The sequence below is a fragment of the Paralichthys olivaceus genome, chromosome 23 (assembly GCF_024713975.1).
Source record: "Paralichthys olivaceus isolate ysfri-2021 chromosome 23, ASM2471397v2, whole genome shotgun sequence".
Taxonomy (NCBI): domain Eukaryota; kingdom Metazoa; phylum Chordata; class Actinopteri; order Pleuronectiformes; family Paralichthyidae; genus Paralichthys; species Paralichthys olivaceus.
The window spans coordinates 2,105,664-2,128,620 of NC_091115.1; the positions used below are offsets into that span (position 1 = coordinate 2,105,664).

Sequence of the window (22,957 nt, forward strand, 5' to 3'; positions counted from 1 at the left end):
AAGCTGGACAGAATCTCAACCATGTCCATGGGTCCTTTTTCCATTTCAGAAGACTTCATTGATTGAGACAATGATGACTTTTGCAGTGAAATACAAGATAAACGTCTCAGGAGTGCTCCCATCTATAATTTAACCCAGGTCCCTCCTGATAGTTGACTTGTCTCACTTGCTCATGTTGGTGGTTGCAGCAGAGAACCAAGAGGAACCAGGAGACGGAGCACAGAGAATTATTCAGCAGCGCAACACTGGCATCGTGTGGAGGCATGAGGTCCTGCAGGAGAACAGTTCATTGATATGGGATCGATGTTAATAATAATAATAAATATATATTTTACAATCTAGTTGTATGTAGTTGTTCCTGAGCTGTGTTTGATGTCTGTTACGCAGCTTTAGTCGCCATGTGTCCTCTCTGCACATGCAAACTATATATATATATATATATATATATATATATGTATGTATACGTTTCTTTTTCGTTAAGGTAATTTATGTCTGGCATCCATTATTTTGGCTTTTTTCATTTTTGTCACAAAAACCCAGTCACAATATTCGCAAACATGAGGCAGCAAATTAATTTTAGTGCAATTCAATTACAAAATAAAACTCTATTCATCCATGTGAGTATCTCTCGCTATGTATCCCTACACACTAAAAACATGACTGTGTGACAAAATATGTCAATAAAATAAAATGAAATGTTATCTGTAGTTGTAGTAGTGTGAAATCTACAGCGTCCAACTCATCGTGTTATGATGCATGTGTGTTCTGCACCGTGCTCACAGCCCTGGATGGAAACAAGACGGATGGTTAATGGTTAATTGTGGAACATCTCTGCTCTGCACGGGGCTCCACAGATTCTCTCAGCCCAGGGGCCTCATTAATAACAATGGCTTCATTTAAATTTCATTTTTTCATTTATTCATTCTCAAAATAAACTTCCCTAATTATGTAGAAATCTGTCGATAAATGATCTGGACCCAGAAGTTTTTTCACATCATGTTCAAACTAGTTATTAATGCTGCGTGAGTTGCACTGTGAGGATCCAGCCTCCAGTCCTGAAGGTGGCGGTAATGCAGCTATCAGCTGGTTTGCCAACCACCAATTAACACTACTACTACTACTACTACTACTAAAAGAAGAAGAAGAAGAAGAAGAAGAAGCGCCACCTCTGCCAGCCTCATGGTTTGAGGTTTTCTGGTTATTTTGGATTTGTTGTGAGTATCTTTCAGTGCACGTGGCTCTGACTTTACTTCAGAAGTTATATTTAGTTTGTTCGTCTTGATTTCACAAAGTGAACTTTCCTCTGTTGAGCAGTATTTAGTTAGTCGTGTCAGGTTTTAGCTAGTTTCTGCTTGTTCATGTTTGGAGTGAATCCTCCTCCTGTGTCAGTAGCTGCTCATGGTGAGTATGAGTCTGAGGACCAGGGGCTGAATAACCATTTTAATTTAAATAAACACATTTTAAACACATCATCTATTCACCTGTTCACCCCCCCCCCCCCTCCCCCTCCCCCACTGTGTCCAGAGACTGGAGGAGAGGGGATTTGTCAGGATGCAGAAATACAGCAGGCCCATTCTGCCTCTCTGTGGTGGCAGCCAACACTTCTCTTCTCTTCCCCCCATCACTCACAGTCACCCTGTAGAGGGCAGTGCGACACGACTAATGCGCTTCTGCTGCTTCCGTGTTCCTGCAACAAATCATCACATGAGATTTTACCTTCGGTTTGTTCAGTAGATAAATGAAATCAACTCTTCTTCATTAGATTAGATTAGATTAGCGCACTGGAATGAAACCAGTGAGAGTTGGGAACTTGCCGTGCAGATGTTTTAACATCTTGTGTTTCAGTCGTTCATTAAAACATTTGAGCTCAGTGAGATGAAGGTTTGGATCTGAATTTTAAGAACAAGGAGAAAAATCTGGGTCTGATAAACCAAAGATTTTCAGTTCAACTGATTCCAGAATAACAACTGATTACACTTCATCCCTTACCAGCATCTTATTTCCTACAGAAAGCATCTTAAAGTGGAATTTGCATTGATAAAGAATTTATTTATTTCCGCAGGAAAATGAGGAACAGCTGGCGACCGAGTGGAGAAAACAGGACTGTCAGCACATCAGGTGAGAAATCACACGTTAGACTCTTTGTTATGAATATTCTCACAACGGTCAGTTCATCTCACAACCCTTCATCATATTTCTGATTACATGTTTGACCTGCACAGGCTTTACATCAAAATGAACCTGTAGATTCAGGTTAAAGACACAAAATATGAAATGATAAAAATATTATAGTTACAGAGTCATATGTTCACAGGTTTATGAGCTTTATATGTTAGGATGAGGGTCCTCAGATAAATTCTGAATTTAATGGGAAGCTAATAAAACAGGTTGGACGTGATGGGGATGATCTCGCAAGTTGTTCCTTAACCTTTAGGATAATAATTCTCATCTTTACATCTGATCACGAAGGCCGTGGTTACAGGCTGTGATCACCTGTCGTCTGGTCGCCACGCGCTTTAACCTTTAGTATTTGGTCGTCACGTCTCGCTGTCTTCATGTTAAGTGTTAGTCTGCCCTTTGAAAAGTGATTCAACCACATGTTGCTCCCTGGCTCTGCTTTTTGTTCTCAGAGCACAAATTCTTACAAAACTCAAGGCAAGCAGCTCTCAGTAGTTATAATAATAATAAAAATAAGTCTATTTAATTAACAGGGAATGTTATTAGAGAAATATAAAGTCATTGTGAGGGCTCGTTGGGACTCAAAGATTCACTCGATAAAGACTTTTATAGAAGGCGTTCTCTGATATCCAACATTTTCCCACGTCCCCTTTATGAAGGAGGAAGGATGCTCTGCTAATGTTGTGATAAATGAATCCACAAAAGCAGGTGAAAGTGGAGAACGGAGCCGATACTGGCAGTGATGCGTCCACCCGGAGGATGTCTGAGGCTTTTATGCAGCCTATTTCTGGTAATGGGTGAAAAGGGAGTGATAAGTAAAAAATGTTTCTCAGATTATCGAGAACGTCGTGAATTAGACTCTTGAAAGCCGGAGCCGAGTTCACTGTGGATAAAAATATTGTTATAAGCTGTTTTAAACCCCCATTTGCATAATCAATGTAATTCACGACCTGTAATGATTCTCAGCGAGTTACTGTTCTACTGCGGCCACTTGTCTTTAACTCGTATCCTGTGAATTACACCCCTCAACCCACACTTTGGCCAATAAAGTGTCAAATAAATGGAAAAATCAAGGATGTAAATAGATTTAATCACAAAAATATCCTGGTTTGTTTAGTCGTCATTCACTGTTTTTCCAGTTTGAGCGTTAACTTTGTAAAGTGATCTCTTTTAATTCCCTTAAAACAAACTTTTGTTTTGTGAAAAGGTTCTTTGAAATGAATATTGTCATTTAATAGTTGTGATTCCTTCATGTTTGCCGTGATCATGATTTCATGAGCCGTCGGTTTTAATTTGCTGATCAACACGGAGAAGGTTTGTTTATGCCCTGTACAGCAGCTGCCCACCAGGGGGCAATGAGAGACGTCTCGGCCTCACTTTTCTCTTGACTTTCCGTCTTTATATAAATTCTAGCCATGTCGGTTTTTCCGATTCCTTCGAGACGTTGTATGATTTTGTTTTAAAACACACATGAAGTGAAGGCTTCAGAGTACGAGCTGTAAAGCAGGGAGTCTCGCTGTAACGTGGACACCGTGTGACCTTCTGACCGGGCCTCTGTGACAGCACAGGAACCGGAGAGAAAGGTGTCCCGTTAATGAGGTGAGGTGAGAGATGACACCCAAAGACGGATCCTGCAGAGAGGGGAGGCGTCAATGAGCTGGATGGAAAGAGCGGAATTGGACGCCGAGCTGTCGATGGACACCTTGACGAGCTGTTGTCCGGTCCCCGTGCAGCCATAACAAGCTGCGGGGCCTCGCCCTTTCCTCCTCCCCATCCAGTTCCCCTTTGGCCTCGGCCGGGCCCGCTGTCTGGGTCCTGGGCGCCTGGAATCCCGGTAATAACGCTGGAATTGATTGTGGTGCCTGGGACGGCCAATTACTGCCTCCATAGCATCTAATGAGGGGCAATCGCTCTGGTGGCAATTACCGCGGCCGTACAGCGGCCCATAACTGAGGCGGAGAGCGTGCAAGCGAGACAAAGAGCATAACCGTTGCGGATTCATGTGAAAGTACCACCTCGCAGTTTAACTACGGTTTTATGGCAGTTATTATACATTTTTATTAATGAGTAGCATTGGGCTTTTATTCGCATGCTACGTTTTCTTCTATCATCATAGTGGACGGACATTTACGCTTTAGCTACGAGGCTATTTCACTAAATTTTAGTTGTGCGACGTCGGTCAAACTGTGCGATTGTGTAGTTAAATAGAAACTTGTTCAGCTGGTTCAACACATTTTCATTTCAGATTCTGTTATTTTGCAGAATAACGTTTGAATGAGCATTAGAATTTTGAATGAAAAGAAGAAAGCGGTCTCCTTTAACCTCAGTAAAATATTCTCAGTATTTCGTCCACTCGCTGCACAAACACTGGCATTAATAGATTTTGACAGAGGAGCAAAATGCCCGTCGTCGGTTTAATTCAGCTCATGCGTTCCCTTCTCTTCTATCACCATCTCTCTGTGGTTGTTCGAGCCGTCTGCACATCTGACGTGACTCCGTCTTTATGATCTCGGTGCCTGTTTGGATGTCTGACTTTCTGAAACTATTCCTTTTACTCTCCCACACTCTTTTTTTTTTTTTTATCCTGTTGTGTATAGATCTTCTATCATCTCCCCTCTTTTCACTCGCTGCATCTCTGCCGCTGTGTAACTTTAATATCTGGGTTTAGAACAAGGACAGAGGCTGCAGCTCGGTGACAGTCAGACATGGGGGAGCAACACAAACACCCTTCAAAGCTCTTTTTCCTTTTTTTTTTTTCATAGGGAGGGATGAGAGAGACACAGCCATGAGAGAGTCTGATTGAGGCTTTGGCGTGAGCATGCAAAAGGAAGCTGTGGGCCTGTAGCTTTCATTAGACTAACCACACACACACACACACACAGGGACGTTGTTAGCTAAGAGTGAGAGCGAGGTGCGGAGAGAGGGGTGGAAAGGTTACAAGATAATCAACACTCCCTCTCCACCATAAACCCACACAATAAAGACTTGACATCAATATGCCAGCGCAGTCATCACCACAATGGTGCCTGGCACTGAAGGGGAAGAGGCTCCGCAGTCCATCCTCACTGATTAAACCATGATGAGTGTGTCTGTGTGTGTGTGTGTGTGTGTGTGTGTGTGTGTGTTGGAGAGTTTACTTTTAATTAGTAAAAAAAAGTTTAGTTTGTCTGTTTTATTCTGGCATGTGAGACACGGAGCACAATTAGGGTCTCAATAGAAAGATTTAATGGACCACTGCCGCTGAGTGGGTTATTTTTTAATGTGATGGGAAACATCAGAGCAACATCTGTTTGGAAATGTGTTCACGAGAGAGATCTGGAATCAGATTCATGTTCATGTTCAGGTATCGATCACCGTGTTCATATAACCCACGTATTTTAAAACGATGTGTACGGTGAACTAGAAACTTCATGAGATAAAGTCGTTCTGTTAGATTTTAATATATTTTAATTGGTCCCACTGTGGGGAAATTAAAAAATAGGGAAAAGTAAAAATACAAATATCAGTAAAAGCAATAAGTAAATATGCAATAGAAACAAGGGAATATAAAACAGAGTATATACATATAAAATATTTCTATTTACCATCTTATTGTCCAGTAAAAGTCTTGTTGGGCTGCAGGTGCAGGAGAAATCTAGATAAATATATTCATATACCACAGCTACTTGACAGCAATTGAGACGTAATAAGTGCTTATTCTCACACAGTACTTAAGACGAATACATTTCTTCAGTGAAAACTATTTTTTGACAACATTGTCTCCGCCGAGTGGGAAAAGTTGTTTCCTAGTAACGGCTGAAGGAGACGTCGAAAGCTTTGCTCTCAGCCAATCAGAGGCGTGTTTTCTCTGTGATTACTGATAATGTTCTTCACATCAGAAACCGATATCAACCGCTGAATTACTTCTGAATAACATTTCTAATCGAGTGTTTCAGTGACTCGTGATGTTGCCTGATGTTGTGCAGAAATCTCGTGCAGCTATTTATAACGTTAGATTAGAAACCTGCTGTTGTGTCTCCTCCTCCACGTTGTGCAGAGCGACTCTCCGTATATTCACAGAACAAATGAGGAGCTGAGTTTAATTACATCACGGGACATATGTTCGTCCAGCAGTTACACCTGCTCAGGGCTTACAAGGGATTACAGAGTTATCACTTTGTTTTCCCGTCCGTCCACTGGACACTAATCAAATTCTCCCAGCATCCCTCTCTCCCAACCTTTCACCCCTCCCACAATCCTCGGCGTCGAGCGAGCGGCTCTTTGAAGCTATTAGCCGTCATCATTTAATATTTTATTATCAAGACGGAAGAAAGGAGATCAACCTGTGATGAAATATCTCAGAGTTGCTCCGTGAAGCTGCCTCACGCCTTTAGATGGCAGCAACACGCCACTCCATCACATGCGGGGCGGCAGGGAGAGGCGGAGGCAGACTCATGTGCAGAGCAACAAAAAAAAAAAACCCAAAAGAGGAATAGTTAGAGCTCATTATTTCTTTGATTCTTTAATTTTCCTCATGTCTTCATCCAAATCTTTGTTATAATAGTCTGTCTCTCCCAGTGAGATTAAAAAAAAAAAAACCTTTCAATAAGAAAAGATCCTAAAAACCAGAGCTGCGTCTCGTCTGAGTTTGATGTCTCCGTGTAATTGAACTTGATGAATGCTGCCGTTGTTTTTCCCGTGAACACGTTTTTGTCCTTTCAACCCCGTGTGACACATCTGGGCCGGCCGGTTTATTTTCAGAACGCGATCCGTTACCTGCCTGTCTGCCGACGAGCTCACGTTTGAATTGTCAATTATCTGTAATCGTGAGGAAGTTATACTTTGTTTTTTTATTTAGTTTTTTTTTTTTACTCTTGCAGTTGAAACTTGTCTTCTCTCCCTAATTCAGACGCTGATATTCAGTCATAGAAGCTTCTGAAGAGATATTTCTACATTTCTGCAGATGTCAATATTTTCACATTTGACAATGAAGCGGAGGAAAATGTTGCATGAAGGCGTCTTTTGGAAAAAGCCTCAGAATATCGTGTCCTGATATTTGGGCTCGTTTTTTTAGAAACTCGTCAGTGACATTTTGTTGACTCAAGTTGTCACATGCGTTTCAGGAACGAGTCATGACTCACAACTTCCTCAATGCAACAACAACAACTCCCCCCCCCTCCCATCTATTTTCCCATGTTTTGCACTTGTAAATCACTACAACTGAGATTATTTCAACACGATAACAATTTGAATAATCCATAAGTTATTTTCTTTGTTGTCAAATGCTAAATGTTTCCTGGCTGTTGCTTTCGAAATCTAAATATCTTGTGTTGTGGGCTGAGACAAAACCAACAACCTTTCACCTTTCTAAAGTTTTTACACCTAAAACAGGAGGTTAATTACAATTATGACTGGTTTTTGTCTCATTCTATCCCCTGTGTAATCCACCAAACTTGCAGGGAGATGTTTCGGGTGGAGTCGTAATGAATCTCATCGTTTTTATTTAACTCACTCGCACATTGACTGTTACGGAACATTAGACTTAACTAGCATGTTGAACGTGGCCGCTCAGATTCCCAGAAACGATAATGCAGACATGTCGTCGGTGTCGGTGGCAGCAAACGACCCGACGAGTGTTTTGAAGCATTAATTCAATGGTCAAATGTTTCCTCGTTTTTAGTTTGGTGACATTTTGTTCACCTGAGGAGGTGGAACACAGATTATTTAAAATTCACTGGATGCGATGTGTCATTTTGAGTTTGTTGCAACCAGATCTAATAAAAAGTTTGTCTGACTAAACTGTGGACACTCAACCTCCACCTCCCCAGAAAGAAAGAGGAGGAAGAGAGCGGCGGAGAAAAAAGGAAGGAGAAACACCTATGAACTTAATTACCCAATGAATAATTAATGTTTGATTGCAGCGTTCCCCCAGGCTGTCAACACAAGATAATTTATCACAAGATTATAATTTATCACTAATTGCTTTGGCAAGAGGTTTATGATTAGAATAATTTGCTTATTAAATGCACAAATTTTATTAAGCGGCAAACTTTTTCTGTGTAAAGTATGTATTGATTTAGCCGAGCCCACACCGTCGGAGAGAGTGCCAGTAAATTGCGTTTAATCGAGTTACACATTCGGGATTAAAAATAGTTGTTTGCTCAGTCATAATGCAGTCGTGTTTTCCATAATTTAGTTAAACAAAACAGGTGATTATTCTAATGCAGTGAGATGCAGTCGACCCAGGGAGCGATTTTTAGCACAGAGAGGTGCGTCAGTATCTTCAAAGCCGAGAAAGGCACAACGGCAAAGACTTAAGCTCCTCCGTGGATCCTGTTTACTCCTCTAAGCTGTAATGCCTATTTAGATGGGGAGAATTTGAATTGTTTGTCTGCGGCATAATGAATGTTTGTTGTCTGGCGTGGAAATCTTTGCGGAGTCGTCACAGTATCGTAGCTCTCGGCAGGACAGGTGGAGGGTTTGTGTATCGGCACTCAGGGTTTGTCTTTGTCTCTCCACAGCCAACTTTAGTGGTTACACGTTTAATCCGCTCAGTCTTCTTCAGTTTCACAGATACAAGAACAATTACTTTCATATCCTCAGCATTCGGAAAATGTTTATCAGCTTGTGCTTCGGTTTTCTCAAAGTAAAATGTTGCAACAAAAAATTTACTGAATTCTCTCCTGACCCAGATGCATGCACGGTGGCCGAGAGAGCTCAACGTGCTGCAAATTAAGAAAATGCAGACAAATAGGAAAAACAACTAAATCTGACGACACATGAAACAGAAACATGCCACGGATTTATTGAAGCTATTGAAGTTTTTGCTCGTCAGTGGAGACGGAACTTCTCAAAACATTGAGCTGCCGCCAGGTTCATCACTTTTCTGGGTCCCATGGAAACATCTCTGGTGTCGTTTCTGCTATTTGCATGGGTTCTGACTATTTTGCTGTGAATGCATCATGGAAATCGAGGACCACTTTTCGAATCAGTGCCGCATCCGTCCACCAAGTTTCAAGGATAGTTGTTCTGTTGTTTTTGTGTAATCAGCTGACAAACACATAAAGGAAGTAGAACAGGGGTGAAAACATAACTTCTCCAGGGGGAAGCAGCAGGTCAAAACGTGGCTCCACATGAGTCGTATTAAGAAACAGGCAGAATCTAAAAGCACAAGTTAAACAAGTCAAACCTCAGCGGCAGCGAGATGTGACAGCAAACGCTGCTAAACATCGTTAAATTACAGCCTTTAAAAAGACCTCGGATTGAATGAAGCCCTTTGAGACGCAGCTACACTGAACATTTTATGTTTCAGTGTCAAACAAAATAATACTTCACGGTTTATCCTCAGTTTATGATAGTAGAACATTTGTAACTGCAATGTGTAGATCTAAATTTGTGTTGTGTGGTTCTATGATACTGGTTGATTTTGTATTATTATTACGTTTTTAAACTTTTACTATAGCATGAACGGGGGGTTGAGGAGGACGCGGAGAAAAAGGTCCTGGTCCAAACTGAACCTGAGGACTCCAGCCTCTGTTCATGGGCTGTTTCCTGTTTATTATTAATTAGTTTGTCCTCTGGGCCACGTCAAATACGATTTGTTGATCTTATTAGGGAGTTTAAAAAGCTCAGTGGTGTTTGTTACTCTCACAGGTTTGCTGATATGAAAACTTGTTTTATAGAAAAGTTGCATTTGTTCATTTAAAATATTTAGCCTCAACTGCATTTGTCATAAACTAAAGGGTCACACACAGTAGATGGCACCTGCAGATGCATGGGGAGCCAAAGAAATTAAAAACAAGCAGCTATGCTCTGTTGACGTCATTAAAAATTTTAATCTCGAGGTTTATCTGTCTGAATCACAGATGAAGAATAACAAGTACATCTTCGAGACGTTTTAAAATCATAGCATGGTTGTTTTTTGGTGAGTACAACTCGCAGACAGACCTGACGCACACACACACACACACACACACACACACATACTGTGTCTTGGCATTTAGAGGGAGGAGAGGAGTCGAGTGGGCTGCTGGAAGCTGTGTGTTCCTCATCCTGCTGTCCAGTCAATGTGAGAGGACGGGAGAGGAAGGGCTGAGGGCCACTATAACACTCTGCAGCACTCTCACCTCACAGTGTGCACACGTCACTAAACGTTACCCTCAACACACAGACACTTCCGCACACACACCTCCAGCTTTGTCCGTCTCGCTGGCTGGGAAAAGGATGGTGTGTGTGTGTGTGTGTGTGTGTGTGTGTCTGCAGCTGTAAGGTGCTCTTATCAGGCTGCTGATGGAGCTGGACAGATATCAGTTCTGGTGGCGAAGACATGGACTACAAATGGCACAGATAGTAACTCATTTCGACACACACACACACACACACACACACACACACACACACAGTGGGAGACGCTCTGTGCTAAAGGGTTTGGCAGATGTGTTGAAACCGTCAGACAGCCAATCAGGGGATCGATGGCAGCCGTGACTCGCCCAATGACCCGAGCGGTTATCTCTGCTGGCCGTCCTCCCATTTCCGCCCCGTCCCCTCCCGGATTTTTCAATGTTTCGTTTGTCTCTTTTCTCTTCCACACTTCTTTTCGTCATCAGTCACTAAAAACTTTCTGTCTGTGGCTCGGTCCCACCCCCCCCACCTTCTTCTCCTCAGTTGCTGGCAGTCTGGTTTTTCTGGTCTAATGAACCTGGGGGGTCTCAGGGCAGCCTCCGCTGGGTTGATTAGGATCCTCATTAAAGAGAGGACCAGACCAGACTCCCTCTCTCCCTCCCTCTTCCTCTGTCCATCTCTCATCTTTTCCTTCCCTTCTCCTTCCCCTCTTTTCCACCCTGCCGTGTTACACAAAGTGCCATTTTTAATTACTGCTGCTATTCATAAAAGAAGAAGACCCATTATACATATCTGTGGGGGTGTGCATGTGTGTTTGACTGATTTCATTGATCTGCTGTATTAGACTGAGTGTATAAGTGTAAGCTCCATGGGAAGGTTCGTCAGGAAAAAACAAACATCACGAGGAAACTAGTTGGCATTTTTTAACGCGATGAAATACAAAAAAAAAAGCGCAGCGGTCTTTAATGTTCGCTTTAGACTCACTTCCCTGGTTCCAGGAGGCAGTAATGAGCAAAAACACAACTTGTTTAGAAACAGCAGACACGGAATGAAAGGAACGACGGCGAGCCAAAATAAATGAGGTAGTTTAAAGTTTGAGGAGGAAGAGAAAGAATGGAAAGATGGAGGAGGAAGAGGAGGGTGAAGTCTGGGTTTTTTTGCTGCTGTGCTCAACGACGGGATCAGATCAGATCAGCGCTGCTCCAGAGGATGCTCAGGGCCAAAAACTAAATCTGATTATGTCGCCTGAGAAGATTAATCTCTCTCGGATCTGTCTTCGTCTAATTCCAAAAACAATACTGTAATCTGTGTGTGTGTGTGTGTGTGTGTGTTTGCTGCTAACCAGGGTCATTCACTTGGATTGACTGGCACTTTTTCCATCTGATTTCCCAACGTTAATAGTAAGATCTCACAAAATACATGAAATAATGAGCCACAATGATCAGTCGTTTAATTACAAAGTTTGCTTGATAATCAGACTAAATAGAAATTAAGTTTTCGCTTAATTATTCCGTCCACCATTGTGTTCTAGTTTATTCAGCTCTAACCAGTGAGTTGTGACCATAGACTTGTTTAGTTGCATTAAAGTTAATGTTATTCTGTCATTTTCTAGGTTTTGTCGACGTTGTGTGACGTCAGACAGCTTCTCCTCGGTCATGAACGGGAACTGTGGAAACTTCTGAGTTTCAGAAGTGAATCACTAATCTTTGTGTTTAGGACTGGTGCTCGGTGTAAAACTAACTATTTGAATTTGTCAACATGAGCTCTGGGAGGTGCCGTCGGCATTTTATAGGCTAAAAAATGAATTGAATGTGAAAACTGTAAAAAAAACTTTTCGTTCATCTTTATTGAAAATGTTAGTTTCAGACTTAATGAAGTATAAAATTTCCTTTTCTAATATGATTCTATTTAATATATACGGTTCAGCAACCTTTGAGAAAGTTCTGTTCTGTGATGCTTGTTCTTATAGACACACACACACACACACACACACTCTGTCATAATGCATTAGGTATCAGAACTACTCAGTGGGCAATCAGATAAGGGGCGCACATACACACACACACACACACACACACACACACACACTTGTTCTGCTCACTGACTTTCTGTTAGCGCACCCGTCCACTAATTAGATTCCATTAAAGGTGGCATTCATAACTCTGGAGGTTTCTTTGGCTGACGCACCACTCAGTGTTAAAAATACTGCCAATTAGACACAGCTCCGCCGCACCATCACGTCCGACCACCCAGAAAGATGAGACCTCGCTCTGACTCGACAGGCGTTCGACACCCAACCACCCAAAAGTCACAGGAAGTTTTTTTTTTTTTTTTCTCTCTGCGATGGTCTGGCAACTCCTGGAAATTGAGGGTTGAGATAGAGATCGCTCTCACGGGGGGGGGGGAGGTAGAGGGAGGTAGAGGGAGGCAGAGGGTTTATCAACAAATCAGCGCTTGTGGGATTTAGTGGCCAAAGTATCAGACGTGGTATAAACTCCCCAGGTGGCTGATGGGAAGGCGAAGCGGGGGCTTTACCGGGGCTAAATATCAGTGTTGTCTTCCCCCTTTGTCTCCATTTGCTCTCCTCATGGTGCCATCTTTATCTGTCGCTCTCTTCATCAATGACTGAAGCACCTGCTATTGGCGTATGCTGCCGACTTGTGATAAAATCCACGTGACGATACCTCAGCCCTCTCCCCCCCCCCCCCCGTCTTCACCTTCTTTTCATTTTAAAGAATGAAGAAGAGAGGAGGACGGAGGAACAGGCTCTGTGCTGGTATTTTGGGTCCACTCCCCCCCCACCCCCCACCCACCCACCATCTCTGCTGTTCCGTCTGTCAGCATGCCAGCAGCATCCAAGCTAACCCGGGCCGGCGTCGGAAATGTCACTCGGTACATTAGCATTTAGCCACCACGCTCCGCTGTCAATCTAGGTTTATCTTTGACACCCCCTATGGTCTATCACCTTGGCTCCCAGCCCCCCCCCCCCCCCCTCCCTCCCCAGTTCGTCATTGTACTAATAAGGCAGAGGGACAGTAGAATTTATCAGGGTTAGACACTCCGGCCCCACCGGTCATTACTCATCCACAGACCAGGACATGCCAACAGTGGCTAATTGCTTTCTTTAACACTGGCACATGTGACATTCAGCAGCGTGTTCAGTAAAGGAAGATGGGAGAGACTTCGTATTAGAGTCGTGTGTCTGCCTGGGTTTTCTGGCGTCCTCTCAAAATTGGTTTAGGTCAACTGGAGACTCTAAAGCCCAATTCATGCTTCGGCGTCGAAGCTACGCTGTACCCTGACGTGCAACTCCTAACATAAAGTATTAGTAACCACTCTACCGCTGCTAGTTTATCGGAAGTTGAAATTGCAGACTGTGAATGTTCGGCTGTGTGCGAAGGCTACGTGCACACCTTTGAGGTAGCTTCTACTTTAAGGGACAAGTGGTGTTGATAATGGTCGGATGGATATCGGTGCTTATCAGTAAATAGAAAACGCTGATACCAGTAGTTCCAAACGGTGATTTGCTGAAATCGTTGACATCTGTAGAAGCAAAACTGCGTAAACAATACCTAAGAAATCAGCTGTGGACATGTTGAGAATCAGTTATCTTGAGTGTTTCTTTTTGTCTTTTTCAAACGACCATCCGACCCCAGATAAGAGGAAACACCGGCCATTTGTTTAAATGATTTGAAAAAAGACCCGTGTTTCTCTTCACCCTCCGCCCTGTGGAAACAGGATCTATGTGATGCTGCTGAAATGACCAGTCGGCTAATTTAAAAAAACAAAGAGTTACGTTCAAATGTATTCTGATAAATTGCAGATGATAGGGAAACCTGGGGATCTGCTTTTATGGCCACCTCACAAACAGTCCCAGGAGACCTCTTAGGAAGCTTATTCCATATACCTCTTAATGTGAAAGTGAAGGTGTGCACAGAGGAATCTAGTTTCGGAGGCAAAAATTGTAGTGTAAGCAATTTCCCTTTGTTGTGAGCAAAGGGGGATTATTCATCAAAGTGATGTGGACGGTCCAATATCTCACAAAGCTCTTTTGTTCTGTTTGGTGGCAAAAGATTAATGAACAGAGCGGACTGACATTTCCAGCAGGACAGACATTGATCTGGAGGCCTTCTGAAGATCCTCATTGTCCTGTTTACCTCGCAAACAATGGATGACAGTGAGAAAATATCTGTGCTGTCTCCACACTCGCTAATCCAAAGGGCAAACTCAGGATTTCATAAGCTACTTTATTTGTTATTAATCAGGAATTCTTTCATGACATCTAAAGAGAGTTTTTTTTTTTTTTTCTTGTTTTCATGTGTTTTATTTAAGAACCTGACTGGCGCCTGCTGATAGAATTTGTTGGCAGCGGTTCGAGAGTCAACGTGGGACTTAAACTATTTCTTTTCGGAAATCAAACGCATTCAAGCCATTTGGGTTCCTGACCCACAGCACGAGTAGAAACAAGCAGCAGAACTTTCTTCTTCTTTTTGGGGGAAACATTTAAATGAGCCAACAGTCTCGATTCCCTGTTGACTTGATCTGGTATTGCTAGAGGGTGTTGCCAATTTCGGGTTTGCAAACCTATTAAATGTCCCTTGGTTTTGGCGAGCTCATTAAATAACCCCCCCCCCGTTCACTGTGTAGATGTCCAGGTTCAACTGGAGTTTGGGTATTTTGGGTATTGAAAGCTTCACATCAACAATTAAACCTGCATGTGTCCGATCCAAATGTTTCCCTTTACAGCAGGGACGGGAAAAGTTCTATAGCTTTATTTAAGGAGAAAACTATTTGACATTTATGTGGACTTTTTAGTTTGGTCCTCCTGCTTACATGGAGGAAACGGGGTTAACGACCTGTCTGACACGTCCACCTATGCCATGGTTTTAACTCCACAGCCGTTACCTTACACCCAGTATAGTACAACACTTTACTTTTCACACACCTGCCCTTTACTTTCGAAGTCGGACAAAAATCATTAAAACCTCAGCTTCACATGACCCAAATAACGATTTAATGGCAGACGATGCTGGATGCAGGAACCCTGCCATACCATAGGGTTCACTGAACTGATGCCAGCTGCTGGTTTTGTTATAATTCTGGCATCTTCAGAGTCTGTTCCAGGCCAGAAACATCAAGGACTGGACCAAAAGCCGGCACCGCGCTGCAACTATCTGTGGATTGTCTCTGTTTCTTCTGAAGAAAAGAGACAGAAACTGCCGCGGACGCCTGATACCCCCCCCCCCCCCGGCCGGGTTAAAGGCTCTTTGCCCTGTGCCAGTCATATAACCATATCCCAGCGCTGTCTGATTACTATGCCTAATGCGAGCAGATGGACGCCCACTGTTGCCTGGCCAATCAAAATAATGTCATTATAGTGGAATAATGGCGACGGTTGCCAGTAAAGCCAGGGAGGAGGGAGAGATGAAGGGAAGACGAGGTGTTTTTATTGTCCCCGAGAGGCCGGTAAGATCCAATCAGCAGGGTGTGACTTACAGTCTGGGAGCCCCGAGCCCATCCACAGCACCTCCCCTCCACTCCAACTATCACCTCCGCTGACAGGCCGGGGAGCTGGGGGAGCAGGCTCCATAACGAGGAGAGGGGAAGTGTACATAAACACACTGGGAGCACAATGGCCGGTTTTCTGTTTGATTTTTGTGCAGTATGAATTAATAAGCATGTGTGGATGATGTGCATTTGTGCTTGTGCAGGATTTTTACATAGGCTGCTAATATCATGTGTGTGTGTGTGTGTGTGTGTGTGGGGGGGGGGGGGGGTGTATATTTGGCCAGCTCTCCAGTTATTGCTTTTGAAGTTGTTAATTAAACCCTCAACCATCTGGAAGCTCAATGAAATTACACCGAGCTCCTCGGCCATGAAAAAAACATGACTGACTGAGTGACTAAATGAATAAATAAAAAGATTAATAATTTAATAAATGCTTCAAATATCTCTTGTCTAAGTGAGGGGAAAAACAAGAAGTCTTATTAATGTAAATTCCATGCTCCGTGCTGTCACCCCCGTTGCGCGTGTTTGTGTGCAAGTGGGTGTTGCCGGCGTGCGTTTGAGTGCGTGTGCATGCTCACGGAAGCTTGCAGGTGAATCAAAGACAGCTGTCAGTGTGTCAACCTCCTGATCTCTCCCCCCCCCCCACCGATGTCTTCGTTCGCTCTCTTCCTTTCTGTCAAATGCAGCGCTCCTCCAATGCGTTGCAGAAAAACACACATCTTGTTTAGATTTCCATGTGGATGAATCTGTTTGTAGAACATGAGTGAGAAGTGGAAATGGTATACTGATTTTAATCTGCAAAAATAATTGCATTTCCATTAAAATACATAATATATGAATTCCCCCCTGTAAATAATAGAGTGTTGGGCAATGATGAAGATTGTCTCATGAGACATGTTTCATCCCAGCGGGCATCTGGACAGGATATTATAGCAAAGAGTACAAGGTAATTGAATTAGTGCATCTATATTACGGAGATGAATGCAGCCTCTCAGGAGGAAGCAGGTTAATGGTCGGTGTGCACATGTTTTTCAGACTTTCACTTGCAAACTCAGAGAAATAAGGACACCAGACATTAATGGATTGTGGCTGCGACTCATGAAAAGAGACATGAGAGACAACACAGTCGTGATTCAGCGGCAAAACCAACGTGAAGTTTATCCGAGCAGAAGTAGCAAGTTAGATGAGTACAAAAAACTTTGTGAAAGAGGATAAAGCATTCTGGGTATTTTTGTGTGTCAGGAATCAGTGTGTGACCGTTGACCATAGACTGTAAATAAAGATGGACGCTGTGTCTCCGCTTCCCCCAGAAATAAAATATCCTGGATGTTGGAATCTTGTGTCGAGGATCTTTTCTGGAGCCCGAGTCTGTGCGGAAGAGATGGAGCCCCGCCACCGAGGTCCCGCCGACGCACGCGCTCGACTAACCGTGAGTCAAATAACTGATTAAAACGAAAACTTAACAACACTTAAACATACGTTATTGTGACTTTTTAGTTTCCGGGTCAGAACTCAAATAATAAATGAGAATTCATTTTTTGAAGCTTTATTTATATCCTCGTCTGACGGCTCATGTGGCTGCAGACAGGCTGTAAATAGATTCTTCTGCACCTTCAGATGATGCTGCTGCTTTCTGGACCGAGCAGCATCGTGTTGAGACAGGTCACTGAGAGCCACCCAGGGAGTAACATCTCTCTGGAAGCATGGCGTCCCAATGTGTGGATCATTACAAAAAAAAAACACTTAACACCGCAACAACTCATCGGTTTTTAACTGTACCGCAGAGGCAGACTTGAAGATGCGAGTGGGAGGCTATAACCCGAACCAGCTGGGAGACAAAAAGCGAGAGTGTCTGCTCTCCTTGGTCAGAAGCGAGAGAAATATGAGACGGCTGTGAAAGTGAAAGGGGATTAATGGATTTCAGACTGAAAGAGAGTTAGAGATGCTGTCATTCGTTGCTTCAGGTAGAAATGTCAAGAGAAAAATGAGGGAGAGAAGAGAAGCAACAGTGGGAGTTAGAGATGCAGCAGATACACAGAAATGCACTTTTTTTTGTTTTTCTGTAATGCAGTGATTAATCACATTCTGGGTGAATCATGGCACCGAAATCGATGAAGTTATATCGAGTGAATTTATCTGTATGTTGCCTTAAAAATAAAGGTAAATAAACACGTGTACACAAGAAATCCATGAAAAATATTTCCCACAAAGTAATATTCAAGAAGTCACAGGATTTAGGTCGAAAAGCAAAGTGAAACTATGCAGAGACATTAGTCAGTGTTCTCCCTCTTAGTCAGTTTTTCTCTCTTGTTCTGTGATGAGATTCCATTAGACGCCATTAAATCTCTGCCTAAGAGCCCTCTGAAGCTTCACAATTACAGAAATGAAAAAAAGTCGCAATCCTCATCGAGCGCTCTTCTGCATTAGGGGCCGCCCGGAGTCGCGTGGGAGCTGTTACGCGGGGCCCCTGCAACAAACCGAGTCAGAGGCTCTGCAGAGCTGCGGAGCGCGACTCATTAGAATGACTAAGAGCCCGAATGAAGGCCCTTATGTGGAAGCCATAATGGAGCAGGGCTCTTGTGCCGGAGCCATAATGGAGGCTCTCGTGCGGTTGCGCCCGTCTCCCCTCCGCGCAGCAGAGGCTTGAGCTGAAACTGCGCGGCTGGAGAGCTGACCCCCTCCGAGTGGCCACTGAGGGGCTCAAACCGCCGTGTTTCTTTTGTGCTGATGGAGCAGAGGGCCATCACTGTGGTCTGTCACTCAGTGAAGTGTGCGGAGGTGGTTCACTAAAGGAAATGATTAATCAAGTATTAGAGGTTAGAATATTATGAAATCTCAGCAAACATTATTTTCTGTGCGGCGATGACGCTTCGTCTCTGCTGCGACTTCAGATTCAGAGATTCAAAATTTGCCACTTTTTGCATCTTTTAAAAAACTCTGCGGTCACAGTTTGTTTGTCTTTGTCTCGTTGTTTTTGCACATTCGTCTTCCCAGGTCAGATCGTAACCACACGGATCGCTGTCATGCTGCCATAGTTATTTGTTTCTGCCACAGGGGACTGCTGGAGTTGAATTTCCAAACTGCTCACATATTAGCTTCAAGGCAGAGGCTGTCAAAACAGCTTTTTTTTTTTGCATAGTAACAAGTTGTGAACGATAAAACTAAAGTTTATGTTGGTATAAGAGATAAACAGCCTGCAGATACTAACAAGATGTTTTGCACTTAATATACAGAACACCATAGTTTATTTGACTTTGACTGGGTTTTTTTTTTTTTTGTAGTAGTTTGTGTGTTTGGAGTTTTGTTGGATCCGCCCTCCCTCCATGTCCCGTCCACTAACATGGAGGAGGCAGGGATTAATAACTACAGCCAGCCACCAGGGGGTGATCAAGATAAGTTGACTTTACTTTTGTGAGCTGTCGTGTCGTCCGTCTTACCGTCTAGATTTTTGTTATTCCACCCACATTTCTCGTTGATTCATCCCCCTCAAAAAAAAAAAAAAAACTAAAACAAATGAAAAACAAAAAAACATGTTCCTCTGTATTTTCTGTAAATCTCCACGTTTGAACTCCAGGAGCCAGAATTCAGGAATAAAGTGAACGACTTGAACCGCTTTGCTGCGTCTCTGATGTTCGAGGAATCAGGTTCCTCGTGACGCAGCTGTTGGGAGATCAGATTCTGAACTTGTCACTTTGAGTAGGTGTAAGCTTCAGATTTCCTTCCCCAGTGAAACCCACTTATGAAGTACAAGAATACACCACGTTTGTATTTTTACACACACTCTGAACATGGCGGTTGTAGAAGCAGGTTGTATTTCTTTCTACCTGCTATCATTACCCTTTTTAAATAATACCTTTCATCCAAACCTGTTTTATTGGTCTGAGCGATGCATGATGGGAGGTAGCTGTGGCCATTGATTGCACAAAACCTTTTTTGCGCTGCTCTGTGGGGTAATTTGAACATCGCGTCTAAAAGAGCACGTAAGCAGCGATGATGAGCCACTCTGTATTGAGGAGTATTTAGTAAAGGGTGAATGGTTTTGGACACAGGCCTTCTGTATAGTCTCAATTTAATTAGAAATTTGTCTTCCATGTTGGTCTAAAGACTGTTTCTGGGGCCCTGCCATCAGCAAAAGAACATTTCTGGGCAGAACAGATTTTCTCTCAATCACAATAATCCAATGAAATGAAGAAAGAAAAAAAAAAAAAAGACTTAAATAAAGCGCTCCTTGTTTTAATTATATCTTAAGCACACAATGATTCTTGACTTGTTATTCCGAGTGGAAACTTTAGATGAAATGATTTCTCATAAACCAGTGTAGTGACTTTGTGCCTCAGTGAGATATATTTTAATTCAGCGTGGTATTAGCAGCTACTGTAGACGTCTCTTTCATATAAAAATATCCTCGGCTGACGAGCGGAGTGTACTCACAGCCTCTCTAATTTCTCTCCCTGTTAAATATCACGAGTCCTGCTGCTTAAATGCAACCCTGTTTTTAGCAGAATGACATTTAAAAGAAACACAAGACCTTTCGCAACACAGGCTCTGTGAAAAATGAAACTCTGGAAATCTCCCGCATGAAGCGATAAAGCTCTGCTTTAATTAAAGGAGAGTTAAAGTCAAAACTTATATTCATGTCAGTGGAGGTGGAGAAGATTAATTTGTGCAGTTCTATAAATGGATGAAACATTTAACTTGTGAGGGAGGAATGTGCGTATCGCTCGCACTCGTTTCTGTAATGTGGACGAGATCGTTGGCTGTCGAGAATGCCAGGTCATCTCACTCTCTCTGTGTGTGTGTGTGTGTGTGTGTGTGTGTGTGTGTGTGTGTGTTCCCGTCTGCATCTCCATCTCAGTGTGTGGGCACATGAGCTGCAAAGCTGTTGCATGGCCTCATCGATTTCATGCCCTCTTCTCACATCTATTCACATCTCTTCTCCGACTCACCTCCCTCCTCCCGGTCTTCCTCCTCCTCTTTTGCTCCGTTGCCCATGGCGATGGTTCACCTTGGTAACCAGCAGCTGAGCAGGAAGTGGGAGACGGGCCCGGTGAGAAGAGGACCTCCCGTGAGTGTTGAGCAAGGTGGTCACGTGATTGGGTTTTTTTTTGGGTGGGGGAGGGGGTGGGGGGGTTCGATCAGCACCGGGGGGAGGTGGTGGTGGGGGGGGTGTCGATGGTGAGGAGCTTGTTGGCTGCAGGCTTTAAAAAGCAGAGGGAGTATGTTAAACATCCCATCGATCCAGGTGCTCCTCCGAGGCTGGAAGCCGTGGATAAAAAGTACACAATCAAAAAGCTTGTGCACATAACTCTCATATATCACAGGGATAGATAGAAGCTTAGAGAGTTGACGGAAGGAAGAAAGGAACTAGAACAAGACACTTGGAGGAAAAGAGCTTTAAATATAAAGCAAGGGTTTTCTCAAAAGCGCCTCGCAGGGGTTTCAGCCCGATGTGAGTACTTTGGGAAGTAGGCCAGTGCCTGTCAGTGAGAGGTATTTTCAGGCGGGGGTATTGTACCAGAGACGGCAAATGATGCTGACGGGGGGGCGTCGTATACAGAAGGCCGGTCCCTCTTTAATCTACAGGAAGTCGAGTCCTTATAGGCGTGGAAAAGTGGCTCTGTAGGCGGTTTGACACAGTCGTGACCGTAAAAAAATTCACTGGTTGCAAGCTAAAATAACCCAGATATGGATGACGCCACTTTTGCTTTGCTGTAGCCATCAGGAGATGGCGCTGTGGTGTCGACACACATGATTGAAATGAATCGACTCTTCTTATGGCGCTGAATAAGAAATGATAGAATCTCAAAAAATGACATAAACCACCTTTCGGGACAAACAAAACATATTTAACACGTACTTTGACGGTTCGGTTTGGTCCTTGTCCCTTCTGCTAACATGGAGGCGGTAGGGTTAATGACCAACCAGCCACCAGGTCCACTTTGGGGAGCCGTCACGTCGTCCATCCTTGGACACGGTCTACACACACGGTGTTGTGTTGACCTCTGACCCTGCCGCAGTGATGTCATTGTGTTTCTCTTTAAACGTCAACAATAGTTGGCTTTTGACATATATGCAATTTAGCCATATGGCCGACCCCTTGTGTCCATGGCGATGCATGCCAGTGTATCTGGCCGGAGCTTTGTCTCTTTTCATGGCAGCACGGTCTGTGTGAGCATGTCGTGCAATCCTGTGACCAAGCAGCCCCCCCCCCCCCCACCCCCCACACACACTCTTTCCTTTTGTGCATGTGCCTGTTGGTGCGTGTTGCTAGCAGCTGTATGGGGCTCAGTGCTTACTCAGTAATTCCCTGGTCCCAGGCTGTGTATTAGCGGCTGATCCAGCCGACTGGGCCAAGCATCCACATTCAGTCGGTTTGGGATCTGCAGCTCAGAGCAGGATGCTGCCCAGGCTCTCTGATGCCTCTCTAAGCTCTCCAGCACAGAGCAATTTACTGGCACCGGATCGGCACAATCAGTGTGTGAGTGTGTTTGTGCTCATTTCAGTTTACTCCTGCTTTTTGTGTGTCATCTCTCGAGCCCTGTTCTCTACCTCGGCCTGTCAGGGCTCCGCCTGGTGCTGCGGCTCTCGCTCTGCTTTCATGCCAGGCCAAGCTGACAGTGACACTCAGCATCCTGAAACATCAGGACTTCACGGCCACGGCGCAATCTGTGTTTTTAAAAAAAATACTTTTTTATCTGTCTTTTTGGGACAACAGGAATATTGAGCCTCTTTTTTCCAGTTTGAGTTTGTGCGTCTGTCTGCCAGACGCTCCACTTCCCTGATATGCAGCTAAATTGGCTAATTTTATGTAAACATTCAGTTGAGGGACATCTTGCTCAACCTCGGACTCAAACGAGCAAATCTTCAGGGGCGGCTTTGTGAGCCTCCATATTGCAAAAGCGAAGGCATTGTTAGAAACCGAAACAAGACAAACAGAGGTTTTTGTTTTCCAGACATATTGTATTCAGGATAATGATGCATTTGACAGAGAGCGACAAAGTTTACTTGTGATTGTGTCTCAGAATCGTCGGATGATGAGGTGAGCGAGTGTAGACGTGGTAATGATGAGTCTCTGGAAAAATGAGCCAAAAGGTCGACGTGTGTTTGATCGCAGCCGACAGTGGATTTAATTTATAAGTTGAATAATCCTTCTCACAATACATCGTTATGA

The 22,957-nt window shown here is 43.6% G+C and overlaps 1 long non-coding RNA gene across 1 annotated transcript; it reads left to right on the forward strand.

Annotated features, from left to right (window-relative positions):
* The first annotated feature begins 1,141 nt into the window (after positions 1 to 1,141).
* On the forward strand, positions 1,142 to 17,960 carry LOC109642223 (uncharacterized). The gene is made up of 4 exons (XR_002203645.2): positions 1,142 to 1,214; positions 2,063 to 2,118; positions 17,097 to 17,215; positions 17,404 to 17,960. It is a non-coding gene; the product is annotated as an uncharacterized lncRNA (long non-coding RNA).
* The last annotated feature ends 4,997 nt before the right edge of the window (positions 17,961 to 22,957 follow it).